This window comes from Solea senegalensis, linkage group LG4 (assembly GCF_019176455.1).
Source record: "Solea senegalensis isolate Sse05_10M linkage group LG4, IFAPA_SoseM_1, whole genome shotgun sequence".
NCBI classification, from domain to species: domain Eukaryota; kingdom Metazoa; phylum Chordata; class Actinopteri; order Pleuronectiformes; family Soleidae; genus Solea; species Solea senegalensis.
In genome coordinates this window covers 3,771,825-3,784,562 of record NC_058024.1, presented here as the reverse complement: position 1 = coordinate 3,784,562, position 12,738 = coordinate 3,771,825, and the positions used below count along the sequence as shown (strand labels likewise).

At 41.2% G+C, this 12,738-nt stretch overlaps 1 protein-coding gene across 3 annotated transcripts in view; it reads right to left on the bottom strand.

Annotated features, from left to right (window-relative positions):
* The window catches only part of LOC122767982 (nuclear receptor coactivator 3-like), a 38,800-nt gene that overhangs the window by 15,552 nt on the left and 10,510 nt on the right, over nucleotides 1-12,738 (bottom strand). For 2 of the 3 annotated variants that reach the window (XM_044023576.1, XM_044023578.1), the window contains exon 2: nucleotides 3,168-3,235. The exons of the other annotated variant lie outside the window; for it this stretch is intronic. The gene's annotated coding sequence lies outside the window, so the exon portion shown is untranslated. The remainder of the gene's footprint in view (nucleotides 1-3,167; nucleotides 3,236-12,738) is intronic. 3 annotated transcript variants of the gene reach the window in all.

The following is a 12,738-nucleotide window of genomic DNA, read 5'->3' as shown; positions in this document are numbered from 1 at the left end:
AATTGTTTCAACTAAACACTAAAATAAAAAGTCAATAAAATTATGTATGTGTATTATGATGTGTCTAGTATTATTACTAGGGCTGCAATGGTTCATCAAGCCCATGTTTGGTTTCTATTGTATTTTTATTTGTATTTTTTGCACATTAAGGAGAAGAAAACCATTTGAAATGTTCAGTCTCATTGTATTTTGTTTTGTAAAAAAACAACATGTTCTATTCAGACAAGATGACCCTTTTTTGCTTTTTACAAATTCAGCCAGCAGTGGCATTACATGCCAATAAGATTTCATACCAAACAAAATACTTCCAGTGTGTATACATTTGTCACAATACACTGTGCATTCTGTCTTTACTTGAACGGTATATGAAATTGCAAAACTGCTAATCCCCTCAAATCTTTGGCTATTTTTTTGTCCACAGACCGAGCCCAGCTCCTTCCTCATTTGTGGCAGGGAAATGCCCGGGTGATGCCGGATTAAATGGGCATTCATGTTAGATGTGTTACCGTGAGCAGACTTGACACGCATTAAACCGTGCTTGCAGACGGTCTGCGTTTCATTGACAACCTTCGCTCCTTCACTGCCAAAGTTGACGGTAATAGAGCCACACGGTGGATTTAAAAAGACGACAGTCCCTCGAACATTAGATTTTCCCTGCCACTCGTGGTTCTCTGCTGACACTAACGCTGTATTGACGTGTCATTCCTATCGTGACAGTTAGTTGTTAATTGGGCATGAACATGGGAAGTCGCATATAAACACAGTAATGCACACAATCCAATCAGAATCTATTCATGGAGTACACACACACACTATATATATATATATATATATATATATATATATATATATATATATATATATATATATATATATATGCATATATATATATGCATATATATATATATATGCATACACACACACACACACATATATATATATATATATATATATATATATACATATATATATATATATATATATATACATATATATATATATATATATATATATATACATATATATATACATATATATATATATATATATATATATATATATATATATATATACATATACATATACATATACATATATATACACACACACACACACACACACACACACTTAATGTACCGAAATATTACAGTCTACGCCCCCCAAACCAAACTGTTTTTTTACAGTTCGGATTTGCACTCCTAATTATTACAGATTTAGAAGCGTACACTATCCAGTTAGTAAAGCAGCCTTGGTTCCTCCTGAGTGCTTGACAGAAGTGAACGCTCATCTCTTCCACTGCAAGAAGCGACTGATCATGAAGTAGTGATTTGGAGCCTCGGGGGAAATGGGTCATCCTGCGTTCAGTCAGCCTAGAATGGTACCACACTCTGCCAGCAGCAGTGACAACACTCATACACGCTGCATATACAAACAGTTTTGAGTGCACTTTCATGTTGAGACATGTCGTAGTACAATCTGTAAGAGAGACCAGCACGAGAAGCCAGGAAGGCACATATTCACCAGTCTGGCTCTTCGTCTGCCTGTGACTGCATAAGCAAAAGAATACACGGTGCTCAAGCTCGGAAGCTATTCAGACAAATCTCCACAGCATTTCTCAGGGACTGGTAAGAATTCTCCCTCTCACACATTCTCTATACTCTGCATTCTTCATTCTGGCCTACTTCCATACTTTCTTCCAATAATTTGAACTGCTGTTTCCGCCATATCATGCTCAGACAACCCCTCTCTCTTCTCTCCCCCTCTATCCCAGGGTGTAGCAGAGTGGGGCTGGGGATCCTGCCCTTGTTTTCCTTCTCTGGCACTGTCCTGTGTCTGACCCTCTCAGAGTTCATGATAGAGGAAACCTCTGCAGTCAGTCTCTAAGGTCACGGCTTGTTCCTATTTCCACCCACAAACACACAGGCACAAAGCTGTAGCGTGTGGCTGTTTGACCAGATTGTTCTACTACAACTCTGTCCTGGACTTTTGGTCTACGTGTGTGTGTGTGTGTGTGTGTACACACATGAGTGCTTTTAAACACAGTGAGTGAGCTCATTCCAGGGTGGAAAACTGTAGAACGGATGAGAACCATTATGCAACCTCCTGCTCCAAGACAGCAGGCTAGGACATGCAGTCCAGTCACCCACCATCACCACTACTACTACTACTATTAGAAGAGCACTAGGGCTGCAACTAATGACTATTTCAATAGTCAACTAGTCAGATTATGAACTGCACAAAAAAACAAGGGCTAATTATCGTACCAGTCGAGGTGCATCTGAATCATCCAAAACCTGTTTCCTCTATAAATGTTCATGCATTGCTGAAGTGGCACCATGGCACACGAGGCTCAGCTTACATTAGGGCTGTCCCTTTCTCCCAAAATAAGTTTGAAAGAATATATAATGACCCAGAAAATATTCGAATTTTAATATTACCCACCCACCGCCATACATTTCCACACCCCTTTCTAAATCTACCTGTCCCCGTTCGAGCTGATTTTGCCTGCCAGTATAGCCCCCTTCCTGCCTTCCTTCCCTCCCTCCTTCTTGGTTTCTGTCCTAAGGCTCACCTCTGCAGCAGTGGAGAAAGATCACATCAGCCCTCAGTCAGCTTCACATCTTGAAACAGACAAACAGCAGAGCTGGGGGCTGCTGGGACCCAGCTATGCAAGGTATTATGGTCTCTACACTGGTGAATGTGAGGCAATGTTGAAAACCAGAGTAAATGAGAACAATGAGTTTTCAACTGTATGTTTTCATGGATAGATATTAAGAAAACATTTAACAACACAATCTGGTGCGACAGTGTTCTTTAAGGGGCTAACAGACCAATTTTGTGTCCTTAATTGCAGCAGTAGCAAGACACTCAAACGAGACACGAGAGCTTGCATTGTTATTAATCATCATTAAACACCTCTGTGTGAAATACTGGATGGAACACAATTCCCCTCATTAGTTTGGATATGGTAAAAGCTCAAGCTCACTCCGCAAACAGGGTTCACAAACTATCAGGTTCATAAACAACAGCTGCTTATGTGAGGGATTTTTTCATCTCAAAGTGACACGGACTGAATATTTGGTTGATAAGGATTCTCAACTTGGACTGGGTCTCTGCAAGTGTTTGTGTGTGTGTGTGTGTGTTACTACATAATACTGCATGCTCACCTTGGCCAGTACAAGCCCCAGTCAAGCTCCATTTAGGATGTGGTGTTGTTTTAATGTCGTAACATCTCCTAAAAAACAGAAAGAATATAGTTCATGAACTGTTGCATCCTCCGAATTTCTGAATATCTTAACATGACTTGACTTTGTGGCAATCTTACTAAGAAGCATTTTCATGCTTATAAATATTTGCTTTCTCAGAATCTTATGGGAAAAAGGTGATTTCTAAAACTGCACAGGAAGTCACAGCATCCTGTTTGTGTCCTCCCTTCAGCTCATTCCACTGCGTCATCACTTCCCTTTCCTGGATATGTGACCAATAATCCAACCCATTTTCATACGAAACATCCAGCTAAGTGAAAGTAGAAGAAGTGAGTCATCCATCACGAAACTCAACTGCATTCCACCGTCTTTAATGTTAAACTTGTTTTTGTTTTTTTTAGGCTAGGTTGTTCATGGTTCAGTTTTACCCGAAGCTGTATTATCCACAAAGTTGGGGTGGGAATCTCTACATAAACATGATTTAGATGATTTTTTTTTCCTCCATCCATTCATCTTCTACCACTTTATCCTCCACATGAGGGTCGATGGGCGGGGTCACACCCTGGACAGATCACCAGTCCATCACACGATATTCATGTGGGTGCCAACTTGGCTCTGACAGAACAGGACAGTGTGAAAATATCCGAACGTTCCAGCAAAAACGAATCAACAGACATTTTATAAAGCTTTGAATAAGCTTGCAAATTATTTAAAATACATGGACAAAAGGTAAGTATAATCTTGGGATTTTGTTTGTAATTCAGAGGGCAAATGGACTGGACAGTAACAATCATCAATGCATTTTGATGAAAATTTAATTAATAATCTGTGACAATAGAACAACGTATTTCTTAGGTAAAGAGACTGCCTCTAACAGCGGTGTTTAATACAATAATTATTTCAGTTGAATACTAAATAAAGTAAAGTAAAAAAAGTAAAGAAATGTTCCAACTCCTGACAAGGAAAGAAATATGTCTCCATCTAGATTTAACCTCATTATGTCTAAATATAAATCACCATCATCACACCAACAAATAGTCTGTAATTAATTACAAGCCTGCTACATACTCTGCCAGTGTTGCTGTGTGTGAGAGAGATCCTCCAACACAGACCAAGAGCTGAACACAGGGCTGCTACAGAGCTAATGCTGCAGCTGAATTATTTAACACAGAGAAAGAGAGAAAAGTACTCAGTTTCTGTCCAACACAGCTTATAACTCCAAGTTGACTTTTTCCAAAACAAATAATTAAGAATCCACAGAATTCACCAAGTACATTTTTCTCATGCTTAATTTAATTTTCAACCATGAACTCTCAGCTAATATTAAAATATAAATTCCTGTCATCCTGTGCTTGTTTACTGAAACAGACCAGTACAAACACACAAGCGCAGGTCAATTGTGGAAGTGACAGGCAATTCAGACGCATTTTTGGTGAATACAGACCACAGGGGGTGGAGGAGGAGTCATGGCAGTAGAATAAAGAGGGCGAGGAGGAGGAGCAGAGAGGGGGAGGGGAAGAGAGAAGCAACACGGTGTAGAAGTGCAGGCTATCATTCAAAAAAATTTAATAAAGTTAATTCTAACACAGCACAGTATACAGTAGAACAGTGCTTTCCAATTATTCTATATGGGGACCCATTTTTATCAAAGATAGAAAACTTAAGTTATGCATGCAACTCCGGTTCTATGAACCCTCGACGAAGCTGTCCGTAGGTCAAGTAACAAACGTCACAAGTGACCACCGGAAGATGTGGCTTATCTTCCGGTGTCACCAGAGGATCAGTCCTTCAGAATCTTCTCGCAAGACTACGAGGACTGAATGACCAGGTGCTCCGGTGCATCCAGGATTCATAGAACCGTAGTGACTTTCATTCCATTTCATCCTAACTGATGAACTGGATGACTAATACCAACAGTGTCATGAGAAATCCCAAGTACACAGCTCATTGAGGAAATTGGCAGGGGTGGCAACGTTGAAACTATAGAAATTAAGGCTGCAGCGCATATGTGATCCAGTGGTATGCCCTTCAGGGCTGCTTGTGGAGACGCCAGTGGCCGATCTTCAGCTGTGACACTGAAATATGACCTAAGGGCCGTGACTCTTGCCATCCTCTGGTGAGGTAACATACTGAGCCAGTTGAATAGGCTGGTTGAGGTGCCAGCCTATTCAACCCTGAGCCAACACAGGAAACAATCTTTAACAGACAAGGTGTACAGCTCGCTGATACGTTTGGCTGAAATTATAGCGAAAAGAACAGTGGTTCTTATTGAGACACAGTGTAAATGCAGTGGGAAACTAGTGCCTAGGCACTAGTGTTCCTGACCACCTCCCTGTAACTATTCTGGAGTGGCTCTGGCCCTATAGATGTCCCAACTGGGACAGGAGATCCTCCCTGTTAGGAAAGGGCCTCTGGGATCTGCGCAGCAGTGGGAAACACATCCTCGCAGGCCTGAAGGGGGCCACTAACAAGAGACTGTGGCCCTGTCGGAAGACCCTTTGTAGTGTAGGAAGTATCACAGGACTAGGAGGGAATGCATACAGCAGGGTCTCTGGCCAGGCGTGTGCTAACGGATCATGGCCTAGAGGGCTGTATTTCTCCATTAGGGAGAACCACAGGGGACTATGGGTGGATTCTGCTGAGGCAAAGAGATCCACTGCTGCCCTGCCAAAGAGGGGTTTGCAACCTGGTTCCTCCTATCCTGTGGATACATTTCCCTTAGGCTGGTCAAGCAGGGGGCTGACCAAGCGAGGGGCTGCCCATGCCAGTAGATCGTGGGAGACCTGCAGTAGCTGCACCTACTTGGTGCCTCCTTGACGGTTGAAATGATACAGCCGAGGTGTTGTCTGACCGAAACGAGAACACATTTTAACTCTAAATGGGGTAGGAAGTACCGCAGAGCTACTTGTTCAGCACGTAGCTCCAGGACATTGACATGCTCCCTTGCTTCTAGAAAAGACAATTGACCATGGACTGTCCTGTTCTGCCAGTGTTCCCCACCCAGAGGTGCAAGCGTCTGTTGTGTCAGTATCCCGGCATGATGGAATGACGCCCATGCAGACGATCTCCTTCAAATAGGCCCTTTCTCTCCACTGGGCCAGGGCCTGAAGACACCACTGACACAAATTGAGCTTCACGTGCCTGTGCCGCATGAGGTCCAAGTGAAAGCTGTTCAGCCATTGCTGAAGAGGTCACAATGACAGCAGGCCCAGAAGGACAGCAGCTGAAGCAGCTATCACTGTGCCCAAAAGTTGAAGATACTTCACATATTGCCGAGATATGCCTTTTCTTAAAAGGCAGAGGCAGGTGAGAATGAATGAAGGACAAGCCCTCATTGTGACTGCGGTCAGAGTTATGCTGAGAAAAATTTTGATGGAGTGTAAGTTAGCTGTTCTCGGAGTTCACCCTGAGACCCAGCTGGACCACATGCATAAGGAGAAGAGCTGTGGCCTGAGATACTTGGGACCTGGATGAGGCGCAAACAAGACAGTCATCCAAGTAGGGCGGTATCTTAATTATCTGCGACTGCAGTGTCAGCAGGGCCACTCCCACGCATCTGGTGAACACAAATCCACTGTGCAGCCATGAACAGCACACTTGTCCCTCCGCGTCGACATAATACCGCTCTTCCTCCCTCGCCTGCACTCTCGCAGGGACAAGGTGGAGCTAAGGTGGAGCTCTCGAGGTAAACTTACTGGTGGGGTGGTAACATTCGCGGTGAAATACGCATGCTGCCGTCATAAGCGCAGGGAATTCAACATTGCGTGTTTTATCGCCTATACTTACACTAAGGGGGACCATGAAAAAAATGACTGAGAATTCTTTTTCCACACTATGGCGACTGGTAGGGCCTCCAGATTCCCAAATGAAAGTATTGAAATGTTTTGGAAAGTTTTGCATAATATGTCCCCTTTAAATAAAAGATGGGGGAAATTCTAAAATTTGTCTACAGCTAGGAGATTGCAGTTTGTAAAATTTGTGTAACACTCAGGTGCTTGTGTGTGTGTGTGTGAGTGAGTGAGTTTATATGTGCTTAAAATGAAGGAAAGATAACATATCCACATGCTCTGAACTCAGACTTGTCCTGCATTTTGATGCAATATTTCCCACTGCAATATTTTATCACTATCACAGCAAATGAAGAAGCACTATCGCTAACAATAATGGCTAACTAGCTGCTCTTTTCAGGCAGTCGCTTCTTCCCTCGACGCTGTTTGTTTGTCCCACTCCATTCTTGCAATAGGTGCAGCCTTCTCTCTGTTGTGTCTAATGGCGCATTTCCACCGGCTCTACTCGCCTTACCACTAGCATAGTACCTGGTACCAGTGGTGTATTTAGGGACATCGCCGGCGACCATGAGTGGTATCACAGACCGCTGCCGCTGTAGTCTGTGGAGTAGGAGGCTGTACTCCGGTACTCTGGAGACGTGTTTTAGATCAGTTAAAACTACTTAACAATCCTAAAAACGTGGGTTAATCTCCAACAACTACAGAAGTTTGGTGTCAAGTCACTAGTCACTCGTGTGTGTGTGTCACATATAAAACGAAGTCACTGCAGTCTCACTCAGCTGTGCAGTGATGACTCTGCCCACGTTAAGTAGTGTTGTTGTAGTTGTAGTTGAGATGCAACCTAATCGTGCCGTGCCGAGGCGAGTAGAGCCGGTGGAAATGTGCCATGCGTCGGCTCGTCCTGAATTGTGTTTCCACTTCATCTTCTTCCACCTGTGCTGCAGTTGTCATTCAATTACTGCCATCAAAACACAGTGCTGTGTTTTTTATTTTTTTAATATTATAATTACGTTATAATTAAGTTTCATGAGGAATCATTTCAGCCATAGTTTATGTTAAAAGAACTGGCAAAATAAGTCGCCAAGTAGATCTCAAATTGCAACCATTTGGTCCCAGTCTGCAGCCCTGGTAAATGTTTCACTAAGCAGATGGATCATGCTGTAAAGAGACGTGTCCACCACCAGAGTCAAGGGACCAGGATGTGTGTGAGGCTGCAAATGTCTTCCACTCAGTTGGAGCATTATGTTTATGAAATGGCTTGTTACAAGTAAGTGGTAAATGCATTACGAAAAATGTCTTGCAGTAAAAGCCAAACGTTAAAACAAGGTGAAAAACTGAATTGGACTGATGTCCATAGGAATTCAAGTACTGAACCACAAGAAATTATATTGAGACATACCTACACCCAATGAAGGAAGTCTGCATTAAAGAAAATCAATGCAGACTTGCATGGTGATGTTATAATTAGGGTTCTAAATTGCAGCTTGTGTCACAAGTCAGTACCTTTGACGATGAGGATGAGTTTACTTCCTCATATCTTCTCATTACCTTCCAACATTGCAGCCACACCTAGACCAAACATATGTACAAGTATATAAATGTCATCAGTGGCACTCTAATACTCTTGAATTGGATATACGTCACATGATATGAATACTTTAAGGGGCCATAGTGATCATGCATGTCCCCTGATTTTTCCTGTGATCTAGCACACATTTCATAACTTGCACCAAACAGGTTTGTCAAATGATCAAGCATGTTAGAATGGACTTGTGCTATTTGTCCTTGTCGAGCTCTTCGAATAAAGTGTGTAATCTCTTATGGATGAAAGAGTAATTGGATTATTTAGGGTAGTTTTGTCAGGTTTTTTTTAATTTATGCTATGTATATTCCCACTAGCAAATATGATTTCCAACATGATTTGCACAATGACATAATTTGCATATAAAGGCATTTGGCTAACGGCCAGAACAGAAGCAATGTCAGTCAGTCAGTCGGGACCAGAATAGTGAAGAGGACATTCCTGCACTGCCTGAAATAAAGCCTGCAATCTGAGCTCCCTGAGACAAAGAGTGACAAACCCAACAATAAACAGTGACCCACCCACAACAAAGAGCAGACAATCTGGGCCCTCATACAGACAATCGTAGAGCCCCCACTCCCTTGCCCTCATAATCATCTTGACCAAAATTGTTGTTATTTACATTATTACTAGAAAAGGTTTTAGAGCCTGCTTTATTTTTTCGCATCACAGATAACATACATATTTTTGCCAATATTGTTAACTGACAAACAATATTAACTATTAATTATAATGGTGCAGTGCCATTAAATAAAATTTCTAGGACTGTATAGCCCTATTCTCATCAGCCATTACAGTTTTGGTACATTGTGGGTTAAGGGTGCCATAGTAAAAGATATGTTCCACTTTTTTGGCACCATCCTGTGAGGTACCTAGTATAGTGGTCCATGAAAACTGGACTGCACCCAAAATACAACATCATTTTAAATATATGACAGCACCATTATCATTTGTTTTTAACAACAAATGTCAGCTTGCAGCAAAATTGACTGTTGAATGTGAGGTAATTTTTTCTTTGTTGAATCCATTGGCATGGCAGACTGTGTTGTGCCGGTCTAACTAGTGATGGGACAGAACATGATATTATTATTTAAAATAAGTTAATCGCTGTGAATGTCACAGTCCTTTTATATTCAGTGATTTATTTATATAACGTGCCACATTTCTGACCATACCTATCTGCCATGTTTCTGACCACCACAAGTGCAGACAGAAGGCTAAACCTGTTTAAGAATCTTATTTTGGTCAGGGTAATTGTGGTGGGAAATGTTTGTATCGCTCCATGCCTCGGTATGATGTTGCACTATTTTTCAGGTTAAATATTTCAAATTTCCCATTCATGATTATCCCAATAACAAATTTACTACAATCAACTTATTGTGAGTGGTTTTTATCTCCCAATAAAACTGTATATTGTCCAACAATTAAAACCCAAACAATGTAAAATACTATCAAATCTATCTTTTCAAAAGAGTTCCCTCACTAGTTCAAAGCACAGAGACCGTCACAAACACTGGGTAATAAAGTAACAAAAAAGGTGTCCACTAGAGTGTAGGACATCAAGTGCAAAAAGGAAACAAAAGGACGGAATGACTTCCTGTTTGATTTCAAAGAACGTCTCCACCTCCTGCTGAGGATACAACCAGCAATGCACTGGGTGTAAAACTCACCAATCACAACCTCACTCTGCATTTAACAACAAAATGTTTTGGTTTAAGGTTTTCATTAAACAAAAACATTAAAATGTTATTCAAATGAAAACGAGAATAATTATGTTAAAATAACCTCTGATATTGTGAATCATATCGCAATGGCATTTCAGTCAAAATCGCAATCAAATGTTCAGCCCTAGTTCCTGATATTTTACTTCATTTTGGGGTTTGGGAAACAGGATCAACAAACAAACCTCTTTATGTGCTACTTCTCTTCACAGAAACTGGAGCACGGATACTATTTTGTGAGCTACACTGCTGCACAGAGTATACATAAAAAACTGGACACAATAATCTCTTAACATTTGTAACCTGGAAACCCGTCTTTCCAGGTTTGTAAAGATTGATTTACATTTTTCAACATTTTCTGACATTTTATGGACCAAACGATTACTCGAATTATCGAGAAAATAATCGACAGATTCACCTATTATGAAAATAATCGTTAGTTGCAGCTCAAGTTTAAATTCTTTTCACATCCGTCAATGCATGAAGTTGTCTGGAAAAACCAGAAGAAACATTTGGTGCCGTAGGAGACTGGAAAATGTTGCAGTACTAGACTATACTGCAACTGATTTACCGATTCATCCCACCCCCTCCTGTCTGTCCTCTCGTCAAGAGACACAAATAAACTCAAGACTGGCCGAAGGCGGTTAGAGTGCTGAGTACAGCTTTGGTGATACCATCAAGGTTGAATCTCTCAAATTCTAGGAGCAGTGCTAATAAAGTAGCAAAGATTAAAATTTATAATAAAGTAATGAAAACGATAATGTTTGTGGAGTATAGGGGGAGCAGCAACAGCAAATCTATTATGAGTCATAATAGATAGAACTTATTATTATTATAAAACGTGACAGCCCTAATACTATGTGAGCACAAAACTGTGAGACAGAAGGAAATACACTTGGTTGTACTGAGAAATCGATACTCAAATTGGAGTGGGTTAATTCATTGTTTAATGCATTCCATGAACTTTTCTCTTGTGTTTTCAGTGAAAGGAAAAACACTAGTACAGAGGAGGGGTAGACAATTACCTTTCCTGATGTCTTCCCTTCAGTAACTGAGCAACCTGATGAGGACATATGTGACAGATAGGATGTAAGCATGCCCACTTCCAAAAGTGTGTTCCAGTGTGTTTCTAGCTCATGGGGACAAAGGAGCTGCTGGTCTACTGCCGTCATGTTTGGTAAATCTGTGTCACTTGGGTGAATCTAAAAGGATTTCAAAACACCAAGATCACAAAATAACAAGATCTTACTGATGGAGGCAGCAGTGGATCTACATGTACTATGTACCACAACACACTGACTTGCAACACAAACTTATTTTACTTGGAAAAGGCTCACTAACAACAGGATTACGTATCAAATATTTTCCTGCCCACTGGAAGCCACGTTTTCAGTCAAAGCCCATGCCCGTGTCTCAAGCCGGGTTGCCTTCAAGGGGGCCTGCCAGGGTCTCACTTAGTGCTGTCAACAATAATGGCGTATTTCCACCGGCTCTACTCACCTCGCCACGCCACAGCACAGTTTATCCACAAAAAGGCGTGGTGAAATCCTTGATTCCACCTTTGCTTTCGAAGGTCGAGATTGTCATTTTGATCAATATTTGATTTACAATCGAGATTGTGATACCCCTAGTCAACACTGATTATGTGTCATTACTTTGTACAACCACACTTAAAAAAAACTGACCCATCACCACAAATAAAAATAAAGTGTTGCTCTTCACTGTTGTGCTCCAACTTGTCCGAGATGGCTTATCAGTTCTGCATTGTTGATGAACAGACTATTTAATTCGATTTTCATTTACTCTGTATCTTGAATTAAAGGTCAACTGAGGAAATGATGAAAGAGATGGTGTTTTACTCCACTACAACAGACCTATGGTCCAACCACCCTTCACGGTGTAACAAATATTTTTCTCCCCAATAGGAGAAAATAAACAGCCCAAACATGACTCAGCTAAAATGCTTTTGCTGATATTTATTTACATTTTTACAGTGTATGCATAGTGAACTATGAGATATAAAAGGATTTTTGGACAGTATCAGATTCTAAATGGAACGTGGCAAGGCAGAACACTGCTCAATGGAGGACTCTTTCCACCACTCAGTTGCTTTGCTCGAACACACACGCGCAGCTACCTCTCTCGCACTCGACCACCAGCGCAATACAAGCACAAACACACACTCAGCTGCACCTCTCGCACTGGAGCACTCACTCGAGCATAAAAAACACCTTTGTATACCGTGAAACCGCTGAATGTTTGAAAAATACCATGATATAAATGTTTGGTTATACCACCCAGCACTTGGCTATGTGAAATGTCTTCCCCCAAAGAAATGATTCACTTGATGACAACAAAGGTTACAATGGCAGGGCATTGCTATCTTGTTTATAAGACTGTGTGTTTTATTGCACTTTTTATCAAATTAATCAATTAAAATT